Source organism: Spinacia oleracea, chromosome 1 (assembly GCF_020520425.1).
Source record: "Spinacia oleracea cultivar Varoflay chromosome 1, BTI_SOV_V1, whole genome shotgun sequence".
In the NCBI taxonomy this organism is placed as follows: Eukaryota; Viridiplantae; Streptophyta; class Magnoliopsida; order Caryophyllales; family Amaranthaceae; genus Spinacia; species Spinacia oleracea.
In genome coordinates, this window is record NC_079487.1 from 94112763 (window position 1) to 94132290 (window position 19528).

Genomic DNA, 19528 nt, shown 5'->3' on the forward strand with positions numbered 1-19528 from the left:
CTAATTCCCAATTGCTTGCTTAAATCTGTACTTAGATTTCATAAGCTAGCTTTCCTTTTTAAGCATTTATTTGGATCCACAAATTCTATGACATACCATGTACATATTATATTCCAACATTTGATTGAGGAATACGTTTTGTCATCCAATTGCCATATGTACCAATATGCAATCATTGCTTGAATTATAGACTTAAGCATTACGATTTTGCATGAGGTTTCAACACAATCCACGCCGTGAATTTGCTTGTAACCTTTAGCAACTAATCTAGCTTTGTGTGTGAACACAATTTCATGTTTGATGGTTTTTATCCTTAAAACAAAAAACTTGCAACCAATAGGTGTGAAACTATTCTTGCAAATCAACAAAATTTCAATTTTGTCATCAAAACATTGAGTATGTTTTATGGCCTTTAACCAATTAAACATATAGTCTATATATGGCCTCTAACCATTTTAGGAAATCTGGGTTTCGTCATAGCTTTCTTACAAGTCACTTCTTTTAGTTTGACTGCAAGTTGTAGGTTTCTTTACTATTTAATAGAAGAATCTCATAGTTTCATTGACCTGATCTCTTATGTTTCTTCACTATCTAATAGAAGAATCTCATAGTTTCAGTGACTTGAATTCTATGCCTACTTGGGTATAGAACATCAAACAATAGAATATCAATAGCCACTTGAAGGTCCTTTGAATATTCTGTTCTCTTTGAAGCACTTGTAAAGTCTTCTAAGAGATGTCTATTCTTTAAAGCCACTTCTAAAGTCCTTAAAGAATAAGTTCGGATTTTCTGAAGCACTTCGAAAAGCCTCCGGAATGTCCGTTTATGTTTGTTGTTCGCCTCGAAAACTTTCGAGGTCTATTTTCTCCCACTTGTCATTTTGGAAACGAATCTCCAAAAGGACATCATTTCGAGCAAACAAACATTATGTTCTCAAAAATTCGTGGTAGAAACAATACCCTTGTGTCTCATTTGAATAAATCACAATGAAATATATATCTATACTTGGGCCTTAGTTTGTCGAATGACAAACACTAAGCTCCCACTGAGTTTTGCAACTCTCTAGATATATTTTATGAAAAGTTATTCTGAATTTACTTTTCAATAGCTTTGACGAATTTTGGTTTAGTTTGGTGGTAGTTGAGCATTTTGTTTTAGAAATTATAGGAAAAGTCTTTATGATTCATCATTAATCGAATCAAGTACTAATTGACTTCGATTATTCCAACTAAGATATGCCATATCTTATGGACCTAGATTGTGAAATTACACCACACAATCATTGATGATCATATTTGGTCTCAAGTAATCATCAACATGATCTAACCTAGATCTTTATGATTTCTTGCCAAGTGGATTTTATACTTCTGAATCTTTGAACTAGCCAAACAGATTCAACTTATATCACATTTGAGTAAATAAACCTATATTCACTCAAATCCATGTGAAATAATAAAGTCATAAAACCTTTCTTTAGCTTTGAACTCTATCGTCTAGGCGTTCTAACAATAGTTCATATTCTTTGTTACTTTCAACAAGTAAGACTAGCTTGTCTTAAGTTGATCTAGAAATCAACCAACTTTCAAAAATCCATTTAAAATAGAGCTTGTGAATGTTAACTTGTTGATATGGTCTAAGCAACAATGCCAAAGATTAGTGGAACTCAAATCAAGGGTTTGATTTGAACCTAGTAAACTTCTTTAAAGAGTTGTTTGTTTTAATCAAGCATATTGACTCAACCTGTAATTGACCATTTCATTCAAATAAACAAATAAACTGTTTTTGTTTTTCTTGAATGTGAGTCTTTCTGTGTTTGAAGCAGAAAATTTAGGTATGCTGATTATGGAACAAAATAGCCATTAAGTTCCAGCCTTTGAAAGGACTTAAAACAAACTTAGATGACCCTACAATTAATGTAGCATTGCCATGCTTCATTTCCCACTTGTAGGTCATTAGTGTATCCTAGCTTCCATTGTTTGAGTTATTACCGAAGTAAGAATCTCAAGCGGTATATGATACCAAGGAAGTTTGAATGCTAGGTCACTTCTCTTTAAACATAAACTTATAGGTAGAAACGGAATCGTAAATTCCTTTCATTTGTTCCTCGTTTTCCTATTTCTTGTACCCTTTCTTATAGTCTTAAGAATTGAATTCTTCAGTGTTGACTTTTATACTTTGTTAGACATGTCGAATGTCACCCCAACAAGGTTCTTAACATTTAATTTATGTTGAATATTAAGTTTCAACTAGATGATCTTACCAGAAGCTTCTAAAGTTCTCTAAGCATCGATCTATTCGAATGTCTAGTGACTAGACTCATTCGAGAATTAAATGGACAAAGATATTAGGTTGTTAACCATTGGTAAAGCTGAGCGTTTAAGCTCAATACTTTATGATCTCAAAACTACAGTGTATTTTGAATTCACAAGCACCAATTGGTTTGCCATTCGATTTTGATATTCGAAAACAACCATAAAAGTCGCTATAAGAAACGTACATTTTAAATTGCTCACTTTCTCTCTTTTCCGTGAATCGTTCTTGGATTCACTACCAATCGAGGAAATTTACTGTTACCTTTCTAAAAGGATTTATTGCAGTGCAAGATATTTAATTATAAACAATAATTAAAACATACATTGAAGCATGCAAAGTCTAAACATTTATCATGAATAATAACTTGAAATTAAAGCAATCATGAAATTTCAACAAGTTATTAGCATTTTATTTGAATTTATTGTTCCGGCAGGTGTGAATAAAATGATTCCAAGATCCTAAAATCATTGAAGAACTAAGCACAGTTTGTCGACTTAATCCTAAAACATCTTAGGTAAGCAAAAGCCTTTTGCTAATAGTCTAGAAACTATTCTTGGTTGATAGGTACGTCTAAGAACTTATTAGGTAAACCTATCGATTTTGCCACGACATAAAAGGACTCCTTACTTATATCGTTGAGTTTCACCAAAACTAACATGTACTCACAATTATTTGTGTACCTTGCCCCTTTAGGACCAATAAGTAACACCTCGCTGAGCGAAAACTATTACTAGATTGATGTAAAGGATATCCAAGCATGTGTATATTTTGGCATGGCACCTTTTAACTCAATTTTTAAGTTTGGAACTTAAGGCTCTTACTATGTTGGTTAGATTTTAAGTGAACTAAAATCCTTAATCATGCAACATAATCAAGCTTTTGATCTCATGCATTTTAAGACATATTTAAAACAATAAATAACTTAAAACATGCATAAGATATTTGTGATCTAGTATGGCCCGACTTCATCTTGAAGCTTTGACTTCAAAGTCCGTCTTGAAAATCTCCGTGGGAGGCACCATTTTCTTCAAATAGGATAAGCTATAACTAATTACAACTATTTGATGGTTCGCAGACCATATTTGAATTGAAAAATAACTTTGGTACTTTAAACCAATTACATTCAAATTAATGGTACGCAGACCATATTTTCTATCCTATTTGGGCCATACTAGTCACTTCATAACCTGCAAAACAGTACATATACAATATATACCATTCACCCATTCATTATCATGAATGGCCCACATAGCTGGTTAGTAAAACACATTATGCATCACGTAAACATTTGCAGCAATTAATCAAGGGCACCAATAATCTACCAATTATTCAGTCCTTATTAATTCTAATCAAGTTGTTTTAACCTTAAGGATTTGTAGACCTAATCAAGAGTTTATGACTAAAAAGCGCTCCCACTTAAACCAATAAATTCATATGCTTTACCAATTTTAAACATAAAAATGTATTTCTAGTCCAACCGGAAACATACAAATTTAATTAAAATTTAAAGCTCATATCAATTTATAATTGAATCCAAAAATTTAATTTAATTTCAGTCGTATTTAAATTAATTCATGATTTTAATTTTAGTAAAATAATTAGAATAAATAACATTTATTATAATTATAATATTCAAAATTAAAATCCAAGAAAATAATTCAAATTATTAATTTTAAAATTAATTAAAATTACGTGAACTGAAATTTTCAAATTAAACATTCAAAACGATCTAATCGTAACACAAACACCCTACGCGTTGCATGCCCATGGGCCGTACGCACACAGCCATTGCTGGCCATGTGCGCGCAGCCCATGCGCTCGTCGCATAGCTGCTGCTTCCCTATCGCAAGCCTCCGCACGCATTGGTGCTCGCTGCGCGCGCCAGCGCTCATCGCACGCGAGCTATCGCTCGCAGTGCGCGCGCGCGACATCGCTCGCTGGGCGCGCGACATCGCTCGCTGGGCGCGCGAGCCATCGCTCGCTGGGCGCGCGACATCGCTCGCTGGGCGCGCGACATCGCTCGCTGTGCGCGCGAGCCATCGCTCGCTGGGGCGCGACATCGCTCGCTGGGGCGCGACATCGCTCGCTGGGCGGGCAACATCGCGCGCTGTGCGCGCGAGTAATGCTGGGCGCAGCGCTCGTGGCACGCGAGCTTGCGCTCGCTGCGCGCGAGGCTGCGCGCTCTTGTGCGAGGCAGCGCGCGTTGTGGCGCAGCTCGCTTGCTGCCCACACGCGACTGCCTTGGCTCGCCCTTCGCCCATGCCCATTCGTTCATTGCTCGTGGCACACGACACAAGGCAGGGCTGCTGCCTTGTGCTCGTGCACTACGCCCTTGCTCATTGCATTCGTGCCGCACGGGCGACGAGCTCCCTTGCTCGTCGTCGCATGCCCGCATTATACAACACCCCTTAAGGGTAACACGAAGCGTCCATTGCTTCGTGCGTGCAAGTTTTATGAACGAATCGCATAAAAATTTAAAATTTATATTTAAAATTAATGACAAATTAATAAATAATATTAATTTCATAATTTTAGGGCGAAAAATCGAAAATTTATTATCCAATTGATTTCCGATTGTTATGGATTCAAGTCTAGGTCATAAAAATTTAAAATTTATCGTAAATTTACAATTTTTATGGTGGTTTTTAATCATAGGTTTCTAATTAAATTACAATTAATTATGAAAATCAAATTAATTCTAAATTATTCTAATTTTCAACAAATTAATCATAATTAATAATTAGATTGCATAATTAACAAGACTAGGCATTCAAACTTGTTAAACATATGCAGTAGGTCAATCAAAAATTCAAGATTTATCAACAAGAATCGCAAATATTTAATTTAACATCTTAAATTTACGAAATTTTGCATTCGAAAAACTAAAACCTTCGAAAAGTCATAGTTAGGCTTCGAATTTGAGAATTCTGGGTTCGGCAGAAAAATACTGTTTTTGTCAAAATTTTTAGAATGCCTTTTACATGCGGAATTGACACAAAAATCACTCAATTCGGATGAGTAACGAAGAAACTGCCGAAAAACTGCGTACTTATAATTAAATAAACGCAATTTGCAATTAATTAACAATTACGAAAATTAATCACCCCTTTTAATTCTTGCAAATTTGTAATATTTAACCATGTTCATGCAATTTAGATTATGAAAATAATAAGGGGCTCGTGATACCACTGTTAGGTTATGATTCATATGACAGTTCATAAATCATGCGGAAAAACCATAAAGCCAGGAAACATATTATTTACACATAATCATTTAGCATAGTTTAGATGCATACTCTTTGTTGCGTGCTCTCCCTAGCTGCGCCCGAACCGAACAAGAACAAGTCTTTAGGACTCCAAGTGTCGTCCCTCCGTAGATAGTCCACAGCACGTCCGAATCCGCCTTAAGATTGACCAACTAGAATCGCCCTTAAGGTTCTAATATTTTCGGTTAGGTAGGCAAGAATATTGGCTGATTTTTCTGCTTAAAAATCTTAGTTTTGAATACTTAAAACTTGTGTATAAATAATGACCCCTAGGCCTTTATTTATAGAGTTATGGAAAAGGAATCGTAATCCTAGTAGGATACGAATTAATTGAAATTAGAATCCTACACGAATTCTATTTAATTAATTTATCCAATTAGGAATAGGAATTTAATCATACACTAACTCTTGTAGATTTAGGAATCACGTATGAGCACAAACTCACACACACACGGCAGCCACAAGGGCTGCCCATGCGCGTGCGAGCAGCAGCCCACGCAGCGCGGCCCACGCATCCGTGGCCTTGGCGCGCGCTGGGCCTGCCTTGCGGTAGGCCTGGGCGCTGCCTTGGCTGGGCTTGTGGCGCGCGTGCTTGCTGGGCGATGGCCCGGCTTCGTGCTGGGCCTTCGTCCGGCAGGCCTCGTCCGATGCTAATTCGTACGATACGCTTCCGATTAAATTTCCAGTTCCGGAATTTATTTCCGATACGAACAATATTTAATATTTCCGATTCCGGAATTAATTTCCGTTTCGAACAAATATTTAATATTTCCGTTTCCGGAATTATTTTCCGATTCCGGTAATATTTCCGATTCTGACAATATTTCCGTTTCCGGCAATATTTCCGATTCTGGTAATATTTCCATTTTCAATAATATTTTCCGATACGTACCATGTTTCCGTTTCCGGCAACATCTACGACTTGGATAATATTCATATTTCCGATACGATCCATATTTCCGTTTCCGACAATATCATCGTTTCCGGAGTATTCATTTCTTGCCTGTGACGATCTTAGCTCCCACTGAAACCAAGATCCGTCGGTTCCGAATATTCATAGATGGAGTATTTAATGCCATTAAATACTTGATCCGTTTACGTACTATTTGTGTGACCCTACGGGTTCAGTCAAGAGTAAGCTGTGGATTAATATCATTAATTCCACTTGAACTGAAGCGGCCTCTAGCTAGGCATTCAGCTCACTTGATCTCACTGAATTATTAACTTGTTAATTAATACTGAACCGCATTTATTAGACTTAACATAGAATGCATACTTGGACCAAGGGCATTATTTCCTTCACATATCCCTCATTTTTTTTCTTAAAATCATGAAATAGTTTAAGTGTCGCCTGTTAATTATTTTACGAAATAATAAGCGACACTATATTAGAATTACTAGCATACATTACATCAGAAAAATCAATTACAAAATAAAATTACGGGATTAAACCCGGAAAACTAATTAAAAAATAAAATTTGCGGGACGAATATTTCCTAAAGTTTTTCCCATCAAAAAAACTAAAAAATTTCCTAATGATTTCAAAGGAATTGAACCCGGTCTTAACCTACTATCAATCTCTCAAGCCTCTCGCAATCCCGCGGTTCTCGCACTACCCCAGTCATCATCTTCCTCCCCCCAACAATCTTCCTCTCGTGATTCATCATCTCACAACAATTTTCCTCCCCCAAAACCTCTCGCAAACTCGAGGTTCTCACAAGTCACAACCAGTCCTCCTCTCTCAAGATCAATTCGAGCAGTACATTCATCATCTCTAGCAATTCATCATCTCACAAGGCGCAATAACTGTTGGTTTTCTATGCAAAGCGAAAACAACAAAAAGGTAAGAGATTTCTTTGATTTTTGAAACTTTTGCAAAATTAAAGTACTCATCTTAATTTTTTGTATTTATATTATTATTATTTTTATCTCTTATCATATTAGGCGTTTTTTATGTAAATGTTTTTGAATTGATATGATTGAATTGGGCATTTTTTTCATCAAAAAATTATTGAGTTGATATAACTAAATTTGGCGTTTTTTTCATTAAAGAATTATTGAATTGATGTTATTATTTTGTAGTGTTTTAAATTGTGAATTTTTTTTCATAAAAACATTGTTGAATTGGAGTATTTTCAATTTGCCTCTGTTTTTGTTTAATTCATAAAGTCAAGAATCAGTCTATCTAGTACACGTTCTTAGTGTGTGTGTGTGTGGGGGGGGGGGGGGGGGGGGGTGGGGGTGGGGGGGGGGGGGGGGGCGTTTATGGGACATCAAGACCTCTGTTGGCTCTTGTTGGATGCTTAGTTTTGGGTGGGTTACTGTAGCTTTAGGGGAATAGTGGGGTTTCCAGCAAGGTTAGGGGTGGAACTAGCATAGACTAAGGGTATGGACCTGCATACCCTGATTGCCCGAGGTTGGTTCTAGACTGTTGTAGTTTCTCGATGATGTTACTAAGCCATCTGCTGATTCTATCTATCATGTTGAAGTTTTCTTAGTTGTGTGTTATTTTCTAGCTGAGCTATGAGCTTCTCTAGTGAGCTTATAGAATATAATTCTCCAATTTCCAATTATTTGACCTTAATTAATTCTAATCAAGATATCAGTTAAACTTAATTAGTGGTCTAGTGCATACTAAATGAAATTAACCTAATCATGTAGAAATAAACTCCCGCTTGAAACTACATCGTGTGCTTTACAAATAAATATTAATTATTGCACCTTTCATGTCTGATAGAAACTATGGAAATTCAAATAAAATTTAAAGCTCATACATGTTTTTAATTTTAAACTCTTAATTAAGTCAAAACGTGCATTTACATAAATTATATTAATATTAGAATCATCGTAAACGATAAATCGCAGCATGATTTATTTGTACTCCCTTTAGAAAATTAAATTATACGTGGATTATACTACTACGGAGATTCGTTTATTAACGCAAGACCACAAATAAAAATTTAGTCGTTGAACCAACTTAATATATACGAGGCATCGCAGTACTCCCCGAAGCCACCACATTGCCCGCACCATTGCTGGAGCACATCAACATCCCTCGAGGCCACCGCACTACTCGAACACACGCACATGCCACATCTCATGGGTGTTGACGTCGTTGCTTGCCCATTGCTTTCCATCAAAAGTGTCCTTCTAGCTTGTGCGCACATGCACAACGCTCCAATGGGCGTGTTGGCACGTTGGGTTGCGTAGCAGCCTGCTCGCTCGCACTCCCGCGCTAACCCTTCTCCCCCACTCTCCTTGTCTTGCACATGCTTATACTACAAGTCATGAGGCTTGGTGTCTCGTCCTCGTCTATCACACAACACTCGGAATTTCTCTCACTCTCACTCACTCGCACTCACTCGCACGCTTCCTTGCATGCTAGCTGGCTCGACGTTCGCTCTTAATATCTCTCTCGCTGATATATGCATTATTTATAGTACATTTTACCCCCATCCCTTGGTACTATTCTGTGTTAAATGATCTCTTAGGAGCCATTTTTAGTACGAATATGTGTTGTGTAGTGTGCCTTGAGTTTTCAAGTGGTTTGAAGATAAATTAGCCTTTTTAGGCTCGTTTCGTGATATTACGGGCCACTACACGATCCCGAGTAGGTTCTGGATGATCATTGTCAACTCTTGGGAGCCTAGGATATTCATATTTGAGCCTTAAGAATTAGACTCGGTGTTTAAGATTAAGAATGACGCATCGAGCCGGTCGCCCTACAATCTGTGGGCGAAGGGAGACTAACCAGGCGAGCAAAGAAGAGAAATATTCAATTTAGCACACCGCTGATCGGGCCTAGGCTCGTTAACGTTTCCAAGGGCAGTTGTTCACCCGTCGGGCGAGAATTAATGTTTTGGCACGCACCCGATCGAGCGCCCGTCGCCCGGTGCCCATCGGGCGCCTGCGCTGCTGCGTACAAGGAAGAATTTCTATCGAGTTGTTCGCCCGATTGGGCGACCCATTGCCCGATTTGGTGACGAGAACCCCTGGGCCGCGGATTTTAGTTTATTTTCGGTTTTTTCTTTGTTTTTGACTATAAATACCAAGCCCTTATTATTTATTTTCTTATCTAATTTCAGCATACTTAGTTTATTTGCACTGATTTATTCTCGTAAACTTATTCAAAACACTTTTATTATTTCAATCGAAAATAGAAACTTTCATTCAATCTTCCGTTCTTCAATTAGGTATTAATTCATTCCTTATTTTTTTATTCTAGTTTATTCATGTTGCCTTTAGATATTTGTGCTTTGTTTATTTCAATTATGCGTGAGTAGTATTAATCTAGGGTTTTGAGAATCCATGAACTAATATGAAGGGATGATTGGTTATTGTTAATTGTTGGCATTGTTGGTTAATTTCCTATTGATTGATTTCGTTACTATGCAATTAGATTTGCGCAGGTTTAGTTGTATTAGTCCAGTAATATCAAGTTAAAATTCGAGAGATGCAATTTGATGTTTAGGCTTATTTCAATAGGTAGAATTGGAGTTAATAAATTGCGAGAGCCTGTAAATCCCAAGTCTATGATTAGTATCGATTGGAGAGATCATGTTAGTCTGATTGATTGCTTAATTGACAATTAGCGATTGTTTATCATCCAAAATTATGGTTCATTAATGAACCTATACCCTAGGCCGTTATTATTGATTTGTCCCATTGTTTAATTATTGTTGTAGTTTAATTACTCAACCCAAACTAATTCCTTGTTACCAATAGTCTAGACATGTCGATTAATAGTGGAAAGAACATTGTTTCCCTATGGATACGATCCCTACTTCCCTTGCTATATTTTTAGTTGGTGAACGTTCGATTTATCTTTGATATGAGTGAGATTTAGCCTATCAAATTTTGGCGCCGTTGCCGGGGAAACAGCTTTATTTTCTGTTATTAATTTCCCGTTCTAGATTATTTTTTACATCGCAAGGGACTCTCGTTCCTTGAGATCGGATCTCACAACTGTTTGTTAGTTTTGGTTGTATATTCCCAGGACCATAAATACTAGTGATCTTACTCCATTTGATCCTGAACTTGAACGGATTTTCCGTAGACGTCACAACTTTTTCTAACAGTTGGGAGACTATTCTGACTCTGAACCTGATCATCTTGTTGGCGATTTTTTTCATACACATTCAGAGATGGATGACGAAACAGACCCGAGGCTTACGGACTACTCCAAGCCAAGTCTGTATGTGCTACCTAAGGCAATCATGCCTACTATTGCTGCTTGTAGTTTCAAAATTGAGCCTTCTTTGATAAATATAATTGAGAGGCATCTGTTCGTTGGGGAGAAGCGTGAAGAACCTAATCTCCATATTCAGTCTTTCATAGAAATACAATATTGTTCTACTACCAAGCAGAAGAATGTGATTGCGGAGCAGAATATGGAGATGCTTTTCCCACTTTCTCTAAATGGAAAAGAAAAGTTGTGGATTAATGGGCTCAATCGAGCAGCAATGAAAATAATTGACTGGGAATCTTTGGCTCTTGCTTTTTATGGAAAGTACTACCCACCTGAGAAGACAACCCGTTTGAGGAGTCAAATTATTTCCATCACACAATTGGCAGACGATAGCTTATTTGAAGTCTAGGAAAGGTTCAAGGATCTGCAGCGAGAGTGCCCACAATATGGGCTACAACTGTGGTTCTTGATTCAATTGTTTTTATAACGGTCCAGGTAACAATTATAGGCTAATTCTGGATTCTGCTGCTAATGGGAGGTTCATGCAACTTGTTGTGTCTAAAGCTATGGAGGTGATAGAGGAGATGGCCATCCATAATGCCAAGTATGGAAATCCTATGGGCCTTCCCAACAAGGGTGGTAAGCATGAGATAAATTCTATTGAACAACTTACTTCTCAAATGACTGCTTTACATTACAAGTTTGATAATATGCAAGCAACATCATCTCCATCTGCCCAACCTGTTAGTGTAGCTGCAATGAATTCCCAAACTATGAATTCTGTGATAGTTGTGGGGTGTCTAACCATTATGAACATGAATGTAGAAGCTCCATCAAGTAAGGTAATGCATTTAAGGCCTACAAGCAGAACAACCCATACTCTAATTCCTATAATCATGGTTACAAAAATAACCCCCTACTGTCCTACAGGAGTACTAATGTTCAAAACCCACACCAGATTCAACTTCCTCCACCACCACAACAACAATACCAGTCTAGGGGCAACTATAACCAACAACAGTCTGGGGACCACCTAAGTTCTCTAGATCATCTTATACCCCTACACAGACACAGACCAGGCCCCTCAGCCTGACCCTATGTTAGTGGAGATGCGTAATATGATGCTCCAAATACAGAAGTCTCTCAACAAAAAGGATGCAAAAATTGATGCTCTTGCTGCTCACAACAAGATCATTGATATTAGTTGGCACATATGGCCACTAGTCTTGCAGGGAGAAACTAAGGGAAACTATTTTCACAGCCTGACCATAAAGAGACTGCAAATGATATTATCTTGCGGAGTGGCCATGGGTATGAAGGCCCTTTTATGGCTGTTGATGTTAATTCTAGAGTGTCTACAAGTGGTTCGGTTTGGAAAGTAGCTGAAAAGGTAGTCACAAGAAGATAGATGTTGAAAAGGTAGTCTGTGAGAAAGAGGCTACACCTGAGGTTAAGAAGGGGACTGATATTCAAGTACCACCTACTGTACTCCCTTTCCCAAACCGTCAACTTAAGAATAAGCTAGACAAACAGCTTGGTAAGTTCTTGTATGTGGTCAAAAATTTGCACGTAACTGTTCCTTTTACTAAGTTAATTTTACAAGTTCTTGCTTATGCAAAATTTGTGAAAGATATTTTGACCAGGAAACGTGCTTTTTGTGAGGTAGAGATTGTGTCTTTTACTGAAGAGTGTAGTTCCTTATTGCAAAATAAGTCTACACCTAAGCTCAAGGAGCCCGGAGTTTCTCTATCCCATGTAACATTGGCACTGTGTTTATTGATAAAGCCTATGTGATCTAGGTGCTAGTGTGTCTGTTATGCCTTTGTCTGTCTGCACTAAATTGAACATGGGTGATTTGAAGGTTACTAATATTACCTTGTAAATGGATGACCTTTCTATAAAATACCCATTAGGTGTTTTAGAAGATGTTCCCGTTAGAGTAGGTAAATTTTACATACCCGTGGACGTTTTTGTACTGGACATGCAAGAGGATACTCAAATTCCCATTATTGTAGGTAGACCCTTCCTTCGTACGACGGGAGAAATTATTGATGTGAAAAGTGGGAAATTGACTTTGTCTGTGGGGAATGATAAGGTGACTTTTAATCTGAATAGTGCCTTAAAAATTCCCATGCTAGAAGAACAATGTCGTCGAATTGATGTAGTTGATCTTATTATGCGAGATAACATCTCCCAAGTCCTTGAAAGGGATCCTTTGGAGGCAGTGCTTTGTTGTGAATCTTCTGCAGATGATTGTAGTTCTTGGAGCGCTGAGGTAGATGCTCTAGAGTTGGCTCTTGAAAGTGTAGAGATTGAACCCAAAGAGGGCACCAAGGTGAAGAGGTTAGTTCGACCCGTTTGTTCTGTGAAAGAGGTAAAGAAACCCAAAATTAAACCCCTTCCCTCTAATCTGAAATATGCATATCTGGATGATGAGGAGCTTTGCCGTGTGATTGTTAGTACTGCACTCAACTATGGCCAATTATCTCAGCTTCTAACTGTGTTGAAAAAACACAAGAAGGCCATTGGGTATAGTATTGATGATCTAAAGGGTATTAGCCCGGACTTTTGCATGCATAGGACACATTTAGATGAAAATAAAAAACCATGCATTCAACCCCAACGTCGTCTGAACCCCATTATGAAAGATGTTGTAAAAGCTGAAGTTATGAAATTGCTTGATGCGGGTATTGTGTATGTTGTGTCTGACTCTAAGTGGGTGAGTCCTGTTCAGGTAGTCCCAAAGAAATGGGGGACAACTGTGATGAGAAATTATAAAAATGAGTTGATCCCAACTAGGGTAGTTACAGGATGGTGTATGTGTATTGACTATAGACGTCTGAATGTTGATACTAAGAAAGACCATTTCCCCCTCCCTTTTATTGATCAAATGTTAGAAAGAATGGCCTACCAAAAGTATTTTTGCTATCTGGATGGTTATTCCGTCCTTTTCCAAATCCCCAAACATCCAGATGATCAAGAGAAGACCACCTTTACTTGTACCTATGGTACTTTTGTTAGGTTATGATACATATGACAAAACATAAATCATGCGGAAAAATTTAATGTCAGGAAACATATTATTTACACATAATCATTTATCATAATTCAGATGCATACACTTTGTAGCGTGCCCTCCCTAGCTGCGCCCGAACCGAACAAGAACAAGTCTTTAGGACTCCAAGTGTCGTCCCTCCGTAGATAGTCCACAGCACGTCCGGATCCGCCTTAAGCTTGACCAACTAGAATCGCCCTTAAGGTTCTAATAATTTCGGCTAAATAGGTTGCAAGTGTTTGGCTGATTTTTGCTTCAAAATCTTACCTTTGAATACTTCAATGTTGTATATAAATTTGTGACCCTAGGCCCCTATTTATAGAGTTATGGAAAAGGACTTATAATCCTATTAGAATACTAATTTAGTTTAATTAGAATCCTGCTAGGACTCTATTAAATAAATTTTATCTATTAGGATTAGAATTTAATCATATGTCGAATCCCGATAGCTTTAGGATTCGTATAGCTTGCACACGAGCATCGCACGAGAACCGTACACCCGCGCGCAGGCCTTGCGGCCCACGCTGAGCGCACATCGCCTCGGCCCAGCTCGATGCCTATGATCCGCGCGCATGCCAAGGCCTTGGCTGGGCCTGGCCTTGCGCTGGGCCTGGTCGAGGCTTGGCGTGTGGTTTGTTGCGTGGGGCTTGCTGAGCGACGGCCTGGATTCGTGCTGGGCCTTCGTCTAGCGAGCCTCGTCCGATGCTAATTCGTACGATACGCTTCCGATTAAATTCACGATCCCGGAATTCATTTCCGATACGAACAATATTTAATATTTCCGATTCCGGAATTAATTTCCGTTTCGAACATATATTTAATATTTCCGTTTCCTGAATTATTTTCCGATTTCGATAATATTTCCGATTCTGACAATATTTCCGTTTCCGGCAATATTTCCGATTCCGGCAATATTTCCATTTCCAATAATATTTTCCGATACGTACCATGTTTCCGTTTCCGGGAGCATCTACGACTTGGATAATATTTATATTTCCGATACGATCCATATTTCCGTTTCCGGCAATATCATCGTTTCCGGAGTATTCATTTCTTGCCTTTGACGATCTCAGCTCCCACTGAAACCAAGATCCGTCGATTCCGAATATCCATAGATGGAGTATTTAATGCCATTAAGTACTTGATCCGTTTACGTACTATTTGTGTGACCCTACGGGTTCAGTCAAGAGTAAGCCGTGGATTAATACCATTAATTCCACTTGAACTGAAGCGGCCTCTAGCTAGGCATTCAGCTCACTTGATCTCACTAAATTATTAACTTGTCAATTAATACTGAACCGCATTTATTAGACTTATCAATAAATGCATACCTGGACCAAGGGAATTCTTTACTTCAACTTTTGCATATCGTAGGATGCCCTTTGGTCTTTGCAATGCACCTGCTACATTTTATCGTTGCATGATGAGCATCTTTTCTGAGTTTTTATAGTCTATCATGGAAGTGTTTATGGATGATTTTAGTGTATGGTACTTCATTTGATTCTTGTTTGGTTAATTTGACTAAATTTCTGAAAAGATGTGAAGAATGTAATCTGGTCTTGAATTGGGAAAAATGTCATTTAATGGTTACCGAGTGGGTAGTCTTGGGGCATTTAATTTCTGAAAATGACATTCAAGTGGATCGAACTAAGGTCCAAGTGATTGAACAATTACCCCCTCTAGTTAATGTCAAGGGTGTTAGAAGTTTTCATGGTCATGCGGGGTTTTATCGCCGCTTTAGGATTTTTTTTCTAAAATTGTTATACCACTGACCCAGTTTCTCCTCAAGTATGCTCCATTTGTGTTTGCTGATGCTTTTGAGGTTTTTGACGGGATTAAACAGGCATTGTTCTCTGCTCCTATCATCCGTTCTCCCGAGTGGGATCTCCCGTTCGAGATTATGTGTGATGCAAGTGATTATACGGTTGGGGCAGTTTTGGGTCAACGAAAAGACAAGGTCTTGCACGCTATTTACTATACTAGTAAGACCTTGGATGAAGCTCAGGTCTATTATTCCACTATTGAGAAGGAGCTTCTGGCTATAGTCTATGCCTTGGACAAGTTTCGTACTTATCTAATTGGTTCCAAGGTGATAGTCTACACAGACCATGCACCCTTAAGTATATGCTCTCTAAGACGGAATCCAAGCCTAGGCTTATTCAACGGATACTATTGCTACAGGAACCTGATCTAGAGATCCGTGATAAGAAAGGGGCTGAGAATGTGGTTGCAGACCAACTGTCTAGATTGAGGTATGATGATGGTAAAGCTTGTAATGCCTCGTATTTTTCGTAATTTATAATTTTTTTTATTATATTTATAAAGATTTTTATGAATTTAATTGCATTTAATGCGATTTAAATGTATTGTATTTTTAAATAATTTAATTATTAATTATTTACAAAAACCGGATTTTTATTAAATAAATGAAACGAATTTATTTATTCGGGAATTGTTGGGTCATATTTCGAAAACTATTTTAATTATAATCCAAGCCCAATCCAAGGTAAGAGTTGTCATCCTTATTACGTCCAGAGGTGTTTCTCGGTTTCAGAGTTTAACTGATCAAATAAATAGATAATCATAGCCAATGATTCATCTGAGCACGGCCATGCATTTTACAGTTTCTAGCTCTCCGAGTGGCCTTGTACAACTTTCAGCATCTCATCCCGATTTATGGGAGGACAATCCCTATCTTGCGATCTTGAGATTATACTTCGTTTGATAGGTGATTACCTGAGCGTTGCTTTTATAGCCTCCTTTTACGGTGCGACGGTTGGTCAACGTCAAAATAAACAGTTCTCAAACAAGTAATCTCAAATCACTCAGGTATTGAGGATTTAGTGTCTAATAATTTTAATGAAACTTACTTATGACAGATTTTCATCTCTTACAGTAAAGTTTCTTAGGTCTGTCCGATACTAGTCTTCCCAAAGTAAGTATCTATGCAAATGATTACGACATTGCCATGTCCACATAGTTCAAGAAACAGAACTACTAGTCATCTTGCATTCTAGTCGTCTAACGTTTTCTATGCGTCCATCTTTATAGAAAACTCCGACCAGGGACCATTTTCAACTTTTGACATTCAAGTTCACTTGAAAGACATTTCTTAGTCACAGGACTGGTCCTGACAGTCTATCTTGAATATATCGTCAAATTGAAGGGACTCATCATTTAATACTAAACCAAGATTAAATGGAATATGAAAATACATTTCATATATGATAAATGTTCAACCCCTAATGTTTTACAACCATGGGCCTCGAACCCATCTTTAAAACAACTAGTGGAATTCAAAACTATGCTTTGATTTCCAGTGCTACAATGTGAGTGTTGCTTCTCACTTGTTGCATAGGTTTAGTTATCATGCTTTGCCAATCTTAATATCCTTTTCATCGAATGTTCTTCGAGATAGATGATAAGATCTTTTGAGTATGTTTATTTTGTGATCTAGTCTTTTCTTGCTTCAAGAGTGGTTCTACGCATTTTTCAATGAAGAACTATCAAGCCAGCAGACATGTGATCTACCCAAGTTCATTGAAGAACTCTTTAACATAAACAACCATGTTTTATTGCTTCTTAGGAAATAAGTACTTTTACTTCAACTTTATAGGTTGCTAGTGATGCTTTGTTTGGAATTACTTATCCAAGCAGTTCACAGATATGTGGAATACTTTCCAGCTGTATCTTAGAACATAGAAATTAATATTTTAATTTCCCACGCAACAACTCATGGTCTCTAATCCATGTTGCCATTTCAAAAAACGATACTCTATAGCTCGTCCTTGCAAATGGTTAACTCCAAAGGGTCTTGCTTGATCCTTTGCCAGTGTTTATGCGTGTAGCATCAATATTTAGCATATATTTATTTCCTTGAATCAAGAACTATTCTTATGTACCTTTTCAAGTACCATAAGTTTTTCTTGATCTCAATCTAGTTGATCTTCAGTTAGATCAATAGAGATTGGTATATGTTCGTTATGCCTAAAATCATACGATACGTTTTTGGCGATCCTCATATTATATCATACATGATAAATTCTTTGCAGAATAATTCCTAATTGAATTTTATATATGTAGCTTTAGCTCATCTAGTTTCAGTAGATACTAAATCCAGCTAAATTCTTTGACATATAATATAGGTTAAGAATCTTACTTAGATCCTTTGATGTTTAACTTAGTAAATGCTTATACTGAAGGAAATAATGCCCTTGGTCCAAGTATGCATTCTATGTTAAGTCTAATAAATGCGGTTCAGTATTAATTAACAAGTTAATAATTCAGTGAGATCAAGTGAGCTGAATGCCTAGCTAGAGGCCGCTTCAGTTCAAGTGGAATTAATGATATTAATCCACAGCTTACTCTTGACTGAACCCGTAGGGTCACACAAATAGTACGTAAACGGATCAAGTATTTAATGGCATTAAATACTCCATCTATGAATATTCGGAACCGACGGATCTTGGTTTCAGTGGGAGCTAAGATCGTCACAGGCAAGAAATGAATACTCCGGAAACGATGATATTGCCGGAAACGGAAATATGGATCGTATCGGAAATATGAATATTATCCAAGTCGTAGATGTTGCCGGAAACGGAAACATGGTACGTATCGGGAAATATTATTGGAAATGGAAATATTACCAGAATCGGAAATATTACCGGAAACGGAAATATTGTCAGAATCGGAAATATTGCCGGAATCGGAAAATAATTCCGGAAACGGAAATATTAAATATTTGTTCGAAACGGAAATTAATTCCGGAATCGGAAATGTTAAATATTGTTCGTATCGGAAATAGATTCCGGAAATGGAAATTTAATCGGAAGCGTATCGTACGAATTAGCATCGGACGAGGCTTGCCGGACGAAGGCCCAGCACGAAGCCGGGGCCATCGCCCAGCAAGCGTGCGCGCCACAAGCCCAGCCAAGGCAGCGCCCAGGCCTACCGCAAGGCAGGCCCAGCGCGCGCCAAGGGCCACGGCTGCGTGGGCCGTGCTGCGCGGGCTGCTGCTCGCACGCATGGGCAGCCCTTGTGGCTGCCGTGTGTGTGTGAGTTTGTGCTCATGCATGATTCCTGAATCTGCAAGAGTCAGTGTATGATTAAATGTCTATTCCTAATTGGATAAATTAATTAAATAGAATTCATGTAGGATTCTAATTCCAATTAATTCGCATCCTACTAGGATTACGATTCCTTTTCCATAACTCTATAAATAAAGGCCTAGGGGTCATAATTTATACACAAGTTTCAAAGTATTCAAAAGTGAGTTTTTGAGAGAAAATTAAAACACATCTTGCTCATAAAAGTGCCGAATTTTCTAGTACCTTAAGGGCGGTTCTAGTTGGTCAATCTTAAGGCGGATCCGGACGTGCTGTGGACTATCTACGGAGGGACGACATTTGGAGTCCTAAAAGACTTGTTCTTGTTCGGTTCGGGCGCAGCTAGGGAAGGCACGCAACAAAGAGTATGCATCTAATTATGCTATATGATTATGTGTAAATAATATGTTTCCTGGGTTAATGGTTGTTTCCGCATGATCTATGTAAATGTCATATGTATCATAACCTAACAGTGGTATCACGAGCCCCTTATTATTTTCATAATCTAAATTGCATGAACATGGTTAAATATTACAAAATTTGCAAGAATTAAAAGGGGTGATTAATTTTCGTAATTGTTAATTAATTGCAAATTGCGTTTA